Below are 14,339 nucleotides of genomic sequence, written 5' to 3'. Positions count from 1 at the left end.
AGCAAGAGAAAAGGAACTGCCATATTTGATGTAAACTAATCTTGACTCACTCCAAGATTTGATGTAAACTAATCCTAGTTCCTGGGATTTGGAGGGACATAGCATTCTCTAAAGAACTTGACCACTCAGTCTCCCAAGGCATTAGAAATAAAAGTAAAAATAAACAAATGGGCCCTAATCAAATTTATAAGCATTTGCACAGCAAAGGAAACTGTAAACAAAACAAGAAAACAATCTATGGACTGGGAGACAAACATCGCTAATTATTAGAGAAATGCAAAACTACAGTGAGGTACCACCTTACACTGATCAGAATGGCCATCATTAAAAAGTCTACAGATAACAAGGGCTGGAGAGGCTGTGGAGAAAAGGGAACCCTCCTACAGTGCTGGAGGAAATGTAAATTGGTGCAGCCGCTGTGGAGAACAGTATGGAGGTTCCTCAAAAAACTAAAAATAGAATTGACATATGATCCAGCAATCCCACTCCTGGGCATATATCCAGACAAAACTATAATTTGAAAAGATACATGAACCCTATGTTCATAGCAGTACTATTTACAATAGCCAAGACATGGGAGCATTGTAAATGTTCATCGACAGATAAATGTATAAAGAAGATCTGGTATATATATACAATGGAATACTACTCAGCCATAAAAAAGAATGAAATAATGCCATTTGCAGCAACACGGATGGACCTAGAGATGATCATACCAAGTGAAGTAAGTCGGAAAGAGAAAAACAAATACCATATGATATCACTTATATGTGGAATCTAAAATATGACACAAATGAACTTATTTATGAAACAGTAACAGATTCACGGACATAGAAAACAAACTTATGGTCACCAAAGGGAAAAGGGGGTGGGGGAGGGATAAATTAGGAGTTTGAGCTTAGCAGATACAAACTAATATATATACATATATATATATAATAGACAAACAACAAGATCCTACTGTATAGCACTGGGAACTATACTCAATATCCTGGAGTAAACCATAATGGAAAAGAATATAACACACACACACACACACACACACACACACACATATATATAACTGAATCACTTTGCTGTACACCAGAAACTAACACAACATTGTAAATCAACTATACTTCAATTTTTAAAAAAAGACTGAAAGAATACATTAAAAAAAAAGTACTTGACCATTTTTATACTCAAAAATACTTGACCACTTTTTCTATTAGCAAAAAAGAAGTAGAGACAACGGCTGTCGGGTGGACGTCTTAATAGTGTTTTCCACCCTTGTGATCCACCAAAACCCCCGTTTTCTTGGCCATCTCTTATAGGTTGTGCTCTCACATTTCTAGGCAGCTGATCATTTGACTCAAGGCAGTTCCCCCCATTTGTCTCTGTTGTATTTAATTGTATTCACTTACAGGATGTTTATCTATTATCTGTTGCTGAATAGCTAACAACCTTGAAACTTAGTGGCATAGAACAACTGTTTTTTTGCTCTCAGTTCTGCAGAATTTGAGCTGGACTTATCTGAATGAATCCTTTGCTGGTGTCACCTAGGCTTATTCAAGTGGCTGTAATCGTTGGTGGGCAGATAGGGGCTGGGTCTCTCTCTCCACGTGATCTTTCATTTTTAAGGAGACTAGATCAGCTTCTTCACATGGTAATCAACAGTGCACGAAAAGGGCAAGCTCCAGTGTGCAAATACTTAACAAGTTTCTGCTCGTGTCACATTTGCTGATGTCCCATTGAGCATAGCAAGTCACATGGCCAAGCCCAGAGTTTTTGTGAGAGGACACTATTCAAGAGTATGGATACCAGGAGGTTTGGTTCATTGGGGATGAGGATGTAACAGTTTAGCACAGGAGATGAACCACTGAAGAGAAAAGAAACATCACTGGAGGAATTGTGAAAATCCAAGAGCCATTCTTTTGGGTCTGCTATACAACTTTTCTCAGCTCTGACTGAGTGAAATGAGAGGGCCAAGTCTGCAGAATAAAACTTTTGCTATGTATGCTTTATTATATATTTTTAAAATTAATAAGATTTAATTATCTAAAACTGAATTCAAATATGGATGAAGGCAATAGAATCAGGGACAGGATAAAAATGAAGCATCTTCCTAGATATTTTACATGTACAAAAGCAACCAAGCTTTGTCCTAATTTATTCTCTGTCTATTGGTTTTATTTTACCCAGAATCATTGGGTTGTGAAAACGAAAGTCAAGTCATTATTAAAACAAGAACCAGAAAGTTGTCTTCAATTTGTCAACTTCATTAATAACCTGGCTACATTTCCTGAAAAGACATGTCCTTTCTGCTCTGGTATAATTATGAGGGAGTAAGTAGCTTCTGATTGCTGTTCTTTTGTTAAACCACTCTTTTTGTGGCCACTGAAATGTCTAAGTCACCATAGAAGAGAAAAATATTTGCTGAATTATATTTTCCTTATGAAGTACTAAATCCAGATGCTGTCTTGGCAGAATCCATCTCTCGCCGTGTTTTCAGTCCTGGTAATCAGCACATCATTTCCTCTGTCTGTGTTGTTCAAATGTAAAGAATTCTTTCTAACAGCCTTTCTCTCTCCATCGCTCCCTCCTTTCTTTCCGTTTTCTTTCATCTACTTCTCTCTCCTAGTTTCTCTTTGTTATTATTCCTCTCTCTCAAATCAACTCAATTCTTCACATGATTTAAAGTGAAGCAGCTGAAATTAAATAAAGTCCTCTGTTGTCACGATCAGTGGTAAATTATACAGTTATGTCCTTTGGTTTGATCTTGGAAACCAGTAAGAGTATCTCCTTCATTGTTCATTGATGGGAACCTGTTTTTACGTCCTGCACTTAACACAGTTTTGCATTTGTTGCTTTTCCCTGAGAAGCCTAAAATTTGTCACACAACTGTTTGATGTTAGGAATAAATAAGTAAAATTTGAAAAATAAGAAACTGAGGAAGATAGATGCTATGCAAATAGTCAGATGTCTTTTATTAAACAGCTACTAAAATATATTTAAACTTTGGCTCAGCTGACAATGTGCATAATTTATACCACAGACCACAAATCCATGAATGCATGGCAGTGTGGTACTGGATTCAAAGGATGTCTTAATTTAAAAATATTAAGTGGCAGTTTTCAGGAGAATGGTTCCTGTTTTAAAATAATTTGAAGTTTTGTTTTTATTGTCCAGTTATTTTGAGTAAAATAAAATCAATGGTGTTTCAGTTTAAAAGGTTTATTTATTTATATATCTCTTGAATATAAAAATTGACCCAGGGGCTTCCCTGGTGGCGCAGTGGTTGAGAATCTGCCTGTTAATGCAGGGGACACGGGTTCGAGCCCTGGTCTGGGAGGATCCCACGTGCCGCGGAGCAACTGGGCCCGTGAGCCACAACTACTGAGCCTGCGCATCTGGAGCCTGTGCTCGCAACAAGAGACGCCGCGATAGTGAGCAGCCTGCACACCATGATGAAGAGTGGCCCCCGCTTGCCACAACTAGAGAAAGCCCTCGCACAGAAACGAAGACCCAACACAGCAAAAATAAATAAATAAAATTTAAAAAGGCAGTCCCTTTGCAAAAAAAAAAAAAAAATTGACCCAAATTACAAGTAAATCTAAAAAGGCAATTCATTGATAACACACACACACACACACACACACACACACAAAGCCCAAACCCCAAAGGAGACAAACCAACATCTTCCAGTTGTCCGTAGTACCACTGAGGAATTGCTTTCAGCTGTGAGTAATAAGACCCTCTTCCCTTCTCCTCCTCCTTCACACACATCCAAAGTAATGGTTTAAAGACATCAGTGTTCATTTTCACCTAAATGAAGTCCAGACATAGGTAATCCAGGTTTGGTGTGGTGGTTCCTTTAAGTCATCTGGGATCCTGCTGCTTCTATGTTTTGTTTGGGCACGCTCAGCACATGGCTTCCATACACAAGGTCATTTCATAAACAAGAATGGCTGCTGTAGTGCCAGCCATTGCATCTGCATTCAGGCATGAGGAAAGGAAAAAGGGGGCTGAGTTTTCTTCTTCGTCTTAGATAACACTCTGCTTACATCACATTAACCAGAACTTTACATAACCACGTCTAGCTACAAAGAGGCTGGGACACACAGCCTTTGTGCCACAGCACTGTAACCAGCTGGAATGTAATGTAATCAGAGTTCTCTTAGAAGATGAAGAGAATGGATACTTGGGAGACAAACAGAAGACTTTGCTACAATGAATAAGGCAATGTAGTGAAATTGCATATTATTATTATTACCATTATTTTTTCTACGAGAAACTGTGACCGGGAATATCCTACTTTGTGGCTCCATTCTTTCCCTGTTTGTAAGTCAAAACTCACTTTCTCAGCCTTCTTTTTGCATCTAGGGCATAGCAATGCAGCTTAGAATCTATAGGGCATAGCAATGCAGCTTAGAATCTAAGTCAGACACCACCACCCAGGACTTTAATTTGGAAGTAAATAATGTGTAAAAGCCAATGCCTATGTGGAATCCATTTGTGAGGGTAGCAGCAGAGAGCACACTTCCTGAGGCAGCGGTGGCAGAGGTTCACACCAAGAGCTGACAGCACAGTTTGTGGGGCCTGTGTCCTGTGTATGGGCTGTTGTATCTCCAATGGAGCCATCCAAGTGGGCTAATTTGGGTAGTTTTCCTGGGGAAGTAGCCTCCAAGCTAGACTCCTGGTATTGCTTAGAATCGAAACCACCACATATCCTTTTCTGCTTCAACCACTAAGACACGCTTTCTGATGTTTGTACCTGGATTGGTTTGCTAGAGTGGTTGTAACAAAGCACCATAAGCAGGGTGGCTTAAGCAACAGAAATTTATTGTCTCACAGTTCTGGAGACCAGAAGTCTAAAATCAAAGCTTTGGCAGAGTTGGTTTCTTCTGAACAACCCTGGGCGTGAGGGAAGGATCTGTTTCAGGCCTTACACTTTGGCTTGTAGATGGTTGTTCATATGATGTTCTCCCTATATTCATGTCTCTGTCCAAATTTCCCCGTCTTATAAGGACACCAGTCATACTGTGTTAGGGCCCACACTAATGGCCTCATTTTAACTCGATTACTTCTGTGAACTCCCTATCTCCAAATAACGTCACATTCTGTGGTACGTATGAATTTTGACGGGAGCAATTCAACCCATGATAATACATAACCCTCACTGATGAAGGTATGCCTTAGGACATCACGTTAGGGGCACAGTACCCCCAAACTCAGTAGTAATACAGAAGACTTTCCTCCTCCCCGCTGCCTTCTTTCCTTCTACTGCTCTCCAAAACAGAACTGCAAGACTTCAAAGGTCAAGGATGGATGTAAAATAACTTCACTGATTTATTTTATATTTAAAATTTTTTTCTGGCTGTGTTGTGTCTTCGTTGCGGTGCACAGGCTTCTCATTGCGGTGGATTCTCTTGTTGCGGAGCACGGGCTCTAGGCATGTGGGCTTCGGTAGCTGTGGCTCGCGGGCTCTAGAGCGCAGGCTCAGTAGTTGTGGCGCATGGGCTTAGTTGCTCCGTGGCATGTGGGATCTTCCTGGACCAGAGCTTGAACCTGTGTGCTCTGTATTGGCAGGTGGATTCTTAACCACTGCGCCACCAGGGAAGCCCCTGATTTCTTTTAAGAGAAGGTATTTGTACCAATAGAATGAATGTAGGCCATTTATAATTGTCTTAAGTGCAGAACACATTTGGTGGTTTCTGTTTCAACTGAGAGTAGGAGTAAGAGTTTTACTTAGTGCCACGGGATTAACATTTTTGACTGTGAGAGCTTGGGACACTGTGCCTGTGGGTTCCTTAAGCCTGGTGGGGCACCACTGTAGCTGTGAAGATTCCAGATGGCCATTTAGATCACAGACTCTGCAATTCAACACATTCCCTCTGGCTCATCCCTCGTACAGCTTCTTAAAAGATCATAGAACCAAAGAACCTATTTTTTTCCCCACGGATTTCAGTGGGCTATTAGCAACATATACATACCCATTGCTTGCCTCTGATCTCTTCTGCCTTACTGTTTTTTCTTTTAATTAAATCTTACTTTAAAATAACATTTTATTTTGGAATATTTCCAGCACATACAAAAGTAGAGAGAATAGCGTAATGAACCCCATGTTACCATCACTCAAATACAACAGTTATCAATTTATGGCCAATTTTGTTTCATCCATACCCAGTGGTTCTCCCTGGGGTAATTTTGACCCTCAGACATTGCCAGACATTTTGGCAATGTCTGGTGTCATAATTAGGGGAAGGATTCTATTGTCATCTAGTAGGTAGAGGCCAGGGATGCTGCTAAACATCCTACAATGCACAGGACAGCTCCCACAACAAAGAATTATCAGTCCAGAATGTCAATAGTGCTGAGACTGAAAAATCCTTGTCTATACCTGTACCCGCTGCTCCCAACCTTAGAATTACCTGAAGCAAATCCTAGACATCATATTTAATCTTTAAATATTTCAGTGTGTATTTCTGAAAAATAAGGACTAAAAAATTAAACATACTATAATTACTCCACTTGTAATTAACATTACTCTCTCATATCATTAAATATTTAGTCAGTTCTAGGATTATCAGGGTGGAATCTGCAATGCCTTTTATGGCCTAGTCTTGAAAATCACACACTGTCACTTCATTACAAACGAGTTACTAAATCTGACTCACACTCGAGGCTCCACCTTTAGAGGGGAGGATTGTCAAAGAATCTGTGGACATATTTTAAAACCATTATATCCTTTAAGTCTCTTTAAATCTTTTTATTCCCCCTCTCTTTCTTATTTCCCCTTGCAACCTATTTGTGAAAAATAAAAACAGGTCATTTGTCCAGTAGAGCGTTCCACAGTCTGTTTTTCTGACTGTATCCCCGAGGATTTGTTGATCAAGTTCATCTGTCTTCTCTATTTCCTATTATCAGAGAAATCAGATACAGGTTTCATTTCGTTTGCTTGCTTGCTTGTACTGACAAGTCTGTTTCATAGGCAGTGTTGCATATTTCCATTTGGAGGCTTGCTCTTTGCGATGCTAGTCATCATTGGAGATCATTGCCTGCATCCATTATTCCATGAAGGGTTGCAGAACAATAATATTTGAGCTCTTGAACTCTTCATTTATTAGGTGGAATATGTCTATAAAGTGAGGTTTCCCCTCATGCATTATTTGTTGCTCTGAGATATGCATATCTATATCTTATGTGACTGCCTGCCTAAGTGGCCTCTGGTGTCAGAAGTCCTGCTCCATTTAATTTATCATGTACAATTCCCAGCCTAGCAGTACAGTACCATAAGTATCATTAAAAAATATTACTAACTAACATTCTTGAGTACATCCTCTGTCCTGAGCTCTATGCTAAGCGCTTTCCATCAACATCTCATAATCTTCTCAACAACGCTGTGAAGTAGGTCTCCTTATTACTCATATTATACAGATGAAGAAACTGAAGAATAGAAAGTTTCCTTTTGCTAAAGATCACACGGTTAGTAAGTATCAGAGGCAGGATTTGAATCCAGGCAGTCTGACTCTAGAGCCCACTCTCTCAACCACGAGGACATCCCATGATAATTTAATGATCCTCATGGAGAAGAGCAGATATGTGAAGTCAATTAAAACTTCTGAATATAATGTGGTCAAGTGAAAACAGACTGGGCTTTGAACTCAGAAGGTGTGGGAGGAGTTCTGTCTATTATTTGTTATGTGACTCTAGGCAAGCTGCTTAACCCCTCTGAACTTTTCTCATTGGTAAATATAAGTAATAAAATCTACCTCACAGGGCTTCCTTGGTGGCGCAGTGGTTGAGAGTCCGCCTGCCCATGCCCCCGTCCGGGAAGATCCCACATGCAGGGGAGCGGCTGGGCCCGTGAGCCATGGCCGCTGAGCCTGCGCGTCAGGAGCCTGTGCTCCGGAACGGGAGCGGCCACAGCAGTGAGAAGCCGCGTACCGCAAAAAAAAAAAAAAAAAAATCTACCTCACAAAAAAATCTATCTCATAGTGTTATTATGATGGTTAAACCTAACAGCCTGTTTTGTGTTGGGCATTTTAAAAGTTATAAAAATGTATGTGTGCTCAATAATAAAAAGACAACACAGTTAAAATGGGAAAAGGATTTGCATAAACATTTCTCCAAAGAAGATAAACAAATTGCAAGAAGGACATGAAAAGATGATTGGGCATTAGTCATTAGGGAAATGCAAACCAAAACTACAATGAGATTTCACTTCACCCCCGCTAAGATGGGTATAGTAAAAAAAGGTAGATAATAGGAAATGTTGGAGGATATGAAGAAACTTGAACCCTCATACACCACTGGTAGGAATGTAAAATGGTGCAGCACTTTGGAAAACAGTTAAACTGTTGTTCAAAGAGTTTAACATAGACCCAGCAATTTCACACATAGGTACATATCCAAAAAGAAATGAAAACATATATGCGCACAGAAAGCTGTGTGCAAATGTTCATAGTGGCATTATACATAATAGCAAATTAGAAACAACCCTAAGGTCTATCAGCTGATAAATAGATAAATAAAATATGATATATCTATACAATAAAACATTATCCATACATAAGGAATGACATACTGATGCATGCTACAACATAGATGAACCTTGATAAATTACACTAAGTGAAAGAATTCAGTTGCAAAAGACCACATATCATATGGTTCCATCTATATAAAATGCTTATGCTTACAGCATAAGCAAACCTTTGGAGACAGAAAATGCACTGGTGGTTGCCTATACCTAGGAAATTTGGGAACGTATGGGGAGTGATAGGAAATAGGTATGGGCTTTCTTTTGGGGAGGGGAGATGAGAATGTTCGAAAATCAGATTGTGGTGATGGTTGCACAATGCTGTGCACATACTAAAAAAAGAAAAACCCACCAACATTGAATTGTACAATTGAATTAATTTGGTTAATTGTACGGTAAGTGGATTATATCTCAATAAAACTGTTTAAGAAAAATGTTTTGTATATATGTATAAAAACGTACCTTTCATAACCTTACTTAATTTTTATGTTGTGATCATATATATATTTGAAAGCTTTTCTGAATGTGAATCCCTACCATAAAATGAAGTCCCTACTATAAAATTCAAACATGCTTTCAGGAAACTAAAATGTATCACCATTTGGTCATGGACACAATAACGTGAGCACGAATAACACAAGCGATGGCATCGCATTTTCAATCAAACACATAATTCGTGGTGACATTAGGAGAGTACACAGGATCCTACTAGTGAACCTACTAATTGTTATTCAGAGATGCTGGTTATGAACCTGAGTTTGATTTTTAGTTGTGACATTGAGCTGGGTATTTTTATTGTTCTCTTCCTATTGCTATCATAATGACCATTTGATGAACTTCTATCACTCACAGGTTGTCCTAGGGATTACACAGGTATCTGCTAGGATAGTTTCCTCCCATTATGCACCACTGGGTCATGGGTTAAAGGAAAATTCTGTGTCTCCTGAACATAGGTTTACGTGTTCTTTCTTCAGGAGGGGGGCTCGCTTGGGGAGAAGGGGTTTTAGACCTGTGGAGGAACTGAAGAGAGAAAAAATGTTTGACCTACGGCTCACCAATGGGGATTGTTCAGCTGTCACATGGTCATCTTCTCGGCCCAGACAGCCTCCTTGTAACTGGAGAACTCACCTTCCCACCAGGCAGGAGGCAGGGAGGGGGAAGTGTCCCTAGAGATATTGAGTTTGGGAACCTAATTTTGAGTAGAAATTTATTACAAAAACCACTGGTTATTATTCCTTCTTGAGGTCCACACATCAACTGTTTTTCTTTTCTCCCTCTTTTTTCTCTTGCCCCATGCAGATTTTTAAAAAATTAAATCTCAAAATAATTTTTAATTGGAAACACATTCTTTTTTTTGGGGGGGGAGATACATTCTTATGGTACCAAAATGACACCTAAAGTGAGAGGTCCCCATCTGTCCCTGAGCTTAGAAACAAGGAAATTCAGATAATCTGTGTTCCCCTTCACTATTCTTTTGTGTAGTGTTCATCTGTCATTTCTGGCTTCCCTGCTCCTCAGGGGCTAAAAGAGGCTGTCACTGCTCTCTTCTTAGACAACTGTCCCAGCCTCAACTCAGGCTGATTTTCAGCTTTTAAAAGGCCTTGTCTCCTTCAGCTCAGAAACCAAGCGGCCACCTTGGAGTGGAGATTTACAAGAGAATATACATCTATATACACATCTGAATGTACAAGAATACTTATCATTATGCCTGTGTTTTAACATAGTGTGTGTATATTTTACACATACATCAGCAAATATTTTCATTGACTTATTTGGGTGTGAAGTTCTCTTTAACATACAAAAGAAGATACTTTTGTTTCTTTTGACTCTTCCCCCCCATTCAAATACCAAATTGTTCTTATTATTGCCCCAAGAGAGGGTATGTTCTTTGGGGTTGGGGATGGGAGGCAGAGATAAAGAGAAAGAAAGCCGAGCTCTTCAAGGGCGGGGGGAAAGGGGGGAAAACCGTCTGGGAATCTCAAGAACATCTTTATTTTGCCTTTTAACTCTCCGCCTTTCTGATTAGAGTTCAGACCCGCTCCCCCGCCCGCGTTCAATTATCCCCCAGCATCTTTTCTCAGAAGCTGTCACCACCACTTGCTGAACCACAGCCCCATCCTGAGCCATTAGCCCGGTTCTTTTCCATTTCGCTTTGCTTTCCTCAGTTTCTCCCTGCAAGCTTTATAAATCTCCTTTGGAGGAGGAGTGTCCAAGCGGGTGGAAGTCTGAACACAATGCAACCTGAGAATTTCTGTCACTCTCTGCATATGCTCCTAAGTGCTTTAATCCCAATTAGGGGCGGCTGACACACGGTCCTATTCATTCCCATCAGCTCTTGAATACATTTGCCTAGAAATGAACTTCACAAATAGAGGCGCTCCTAAATGTGCCCAACAGCAAGGAAAATCGAATTGAGTGCGGGCTCATTCGGCAGCGGCAGGCAGAGGAGCGTTGAATGTGAAGGTGCCCCGAGACATTGCAATTCAGCAACACAGCTCGCTGACTTTTCTTTGCACCATGTCAACCGAAAGAACCAAGAAATAAGTTGGGGAACTCCGGTTAAAAGGCAACTTGAGAGGGACTCTGAATACTTTTATTGAGCCGCTTCCAATGAAGGACTTTAAAAACAACAAAAAAAGGCACCACAAAACCCACCAGCGGCGTCCCGGCTGAGTCCTGGGCGCGCGTTTGGAGCCTCCCGGCCGCGGCGCACCCACCGGCCTCGCAATTAAGGGGAAAATGGCCCCGTCGCCGGCGTGTCATCTGGTGGCGTTCCCAGAGCCCGTCGTCGCCGCCGCCCTATTCAGACTCGGCCTTAATGTCCCACCCGCGCCTCGGGGGCCGCGCAGCTGGTCCGCGCTGACCCGCCCGCCCGGCCGGCGCGGACACCATCGGGGGGCGGCGGCCAGACCACCTCCGGCCCAAACTCGGTGGAGACCCAGGCCTCTGCCTCCGCCCGGGTCTAGCCTGCTGTCCTTGACCCCGCACCGCTCCCTCCAACCCGGGGTTCGGGACTCTGCGCGCGGGCCAAGGAGTGGGGTGAGGTTGGTGACTCCCCAACACCCGAGTCCTCAAGGCCAAGCTACACGGAGGAGGGTGAGCAGCCAGCTCCGCCGCCCTGGGGATTGGGGATCCGAAGCCCAAGGACTTTGAGCCCGGGAGACCTGCAGTTCAGCGAGAAGTCCTGCTGGGGCTCTTTTCCTCTAGGCGGAGCCCAGCAGGGTCACACGTGCGCGGCGCGGCAGCGTTTCCAGCCCGGCGCTCCGACGCCAGCAGGCGCGGGCGGGGGCCGCCCCCTGGCGCAGGCCCGCTGAGCGCAGCGGCGCGGTGGGACTGGACTCCAGGCAGGCTCCCCCTGTGGCGGAAGGGCCGCTGCTCTCCCGCGCCCACGCCTGTTTAGGGGCAACCTGTTACCCGCGCGGCGGCGTTGGCCGCGCGGTTCCGCGGTGGGCCGCCCCCAAACCCTCCTGGCCCCGCACCTCGGCGCAGAAGGGATTTCGCTTTAACGGGGCCTCTGGACGTCCATTTTCAGTCCATAAAAAAGCCAAGTGGAATGTTTTGATTGAGTCTCAACATTGTCTTTGAATAAGGCTGAGACCATGTAATTAATGTGTCTTTTTAATAAGGGACAATACGGCCGTTCAAGCTATTTAATTTCATTTAATTTTCCATCCCATTTGCTGCACAGTCCGCTTTTACTTTTAACACCCAGCCTTTCACGGCCCATCTTGCTCCACTGGGCACATTAGATTGGTTTCACCCTTGCTTTTTAGGGGAGGAAAAATAAAAGAAAATGTGTTCCTTTCCTCCTTTGTGGACAATTTATTTCACTTGGGGAACTTCAACTCTGAGCCACAGGACAGAATAAAACTGGGCGAGCTGGTGTGAATGCCTCTGGCGCAGTCCCTTTCTTCTGGTGGAGCTGGGAACCAGCCACAATTGGCTATATTAATAAATAACTTTCCTCACAGTCAGCCTTTACATGGCCCTATTGATAAAATTGTTCGCGTGTCGTTCACGCTTTTTCACTCATTAAGGAGGGCCGGGGAGGAGCCCCGAACCCAGGCCCCGCACTCGCCCCTTCCCGCTCGCAGTGCTGGTAATTTAAACTGGGTGTCATCCTGGAGTCGCCAGGCCAGAGGTTAGAGGGACATGTTCATGGCTTAAATTTATTGCCCTCCAACTCTTCGGAGCGGCTTCCTCTCCTCCCCTCCCCCGGCTTTTGCCATTCATGGGCAGCTGGATCAAAGGCTCCCTCCTCTCCATATCAGGCAGCCTTCGCGGCCCGAAGAGAGGCAATTGGAGGGTTAAGAAGGGAAAAAATCAGTGGTAGCTCCCTCAGAAAGTGGCCCTGGGCACGGTGTGGATGCACGGATAGAGGGACCGCAGCGTATGATCGCCCAGACCCGCCGAGCGGCTCTTTTCTGCTCCAGCTGCCGCGCCTACACAGGCCTTGGAGCTACCACCTAGCGGCCATCCGTGTGTCACCACCCCGCCTGACTTGTGATGCTTAGACTTGAGACCCTTGACCTGGCTTGGATTCCCCTATTAGGCAAACCGCGAGTTTTGGAGAGCCCTAAATTCATTCACTCTACAGATCATTGCTGTTGACCTTCGCACAAACGCTAGTGAATCGCAGAATGGAAGCCAAGAGTCTGCATCATCATTCCCATTTTACGGATTAGGAGACTGAGGCTCTGAAGTAATTCCTCGAGGCTTGAGTGACGGAGCACAGACTGAATGACCCCCATCCTCTTGACTTTGTCCAGTACTGCGAACGCAGGTCTCCACCGAAGGGTGCCACACGTAGCTTCTTTGAGGGCTTCATGGGACGGACTGTTAAAATACAGGTGTCGCCACCTTGCGTTCTGCTGCCGTTGTTAATCAGAGTCATCCACGCCAGTGGCCTGAGAACCGCAGTTTCCCGGGCAGAGCTTGGTGGAGATTTCGGCGTGGCGGCAGCGGGGAGTCCTCTGCCCATCTGTACAGTGGCTGGGCCTCCAACACCAGGCCCGAACACAGAGTCATTCAGTCCTCTCCAGGAATACCACGTCGGGCTCGAGTCCCGGTCCACTGGATTTGGGAAGTGGCGCTCGGGGTGAGCAGCACGTGGCAGGTGAGGGCAGAACCGTCACAAATATCTAATGAATTTGATCACTCGCCTAACTTATGAAAATAATTGTCCCCACGCAAATCGGAGGTTTCCCTAAAAGAAAACGAGGAACATTCTAGTTTAACGAAGTACTCGTTCTCCTGGCTTACGAACTGGGCTAAAGGCAGAGGTTATCAACGCCCACCTCGCCCTCTTTTCTGTGACCTTTGCTATAGTATTTTCCTTTTTTTTTTTTTTTTAAGGAAAAGTCTGGTGTGTTGGTTCTGGGGAAATTAGCCCCAAGGAATTCATCCTCGTTTTAAACTTAAAAGCGTGCAGGACTTAGAGACACCGATGTAGAGAACAAAGTATGGACACCAAGGGGTGGAGGGAGACAGTGGCGGGTGGTGGTGGTGGTGGGACGAACTGGGAGATTGGGATTGACATATATACACTAATATGTATAAAATAGATAACTAATAAGAACCTGCTGTATAAAAAATAAATAAAATTCAAAAATACAAAAAAAGCGTGCAGGACTTGAGTCGTCGGTTGGTGTGCAGGGGAGACATGATTAAAAACCCAGCCCGCAGAACCCCTCTTCAAACCTCGGGTGCGGTCAGGGCACGCGAACCCCCGCAGCGTCCGGTCCTGCGGCCTCTTCCCGTTCTCCAGAGAAAGTGCGGCCCTGGGGTGCACCCGGGAGCAGAGATGAACAACTGACCTCGT

The sequence above is a fragment of the Phocoena phocoena genome, chromosome 12 (assembly GCF_963924675.1).
Source record: "Phocoena phocoena chromosome 12, mPhoPho1.1, whole genome shotgun sequence".
In the NCBI taxonomy this organism is placed as follows: Eukaryota; Metazoa; Chordata; class Mammalia; order Artiodactyla; family Phocoenidae; genus Phocoena; species Phocoena phocoena.
The sequence above is the reverse complement of the archived record's forward strand: the minus strand, read 5'-3'. Positions refer to the sequence as shown.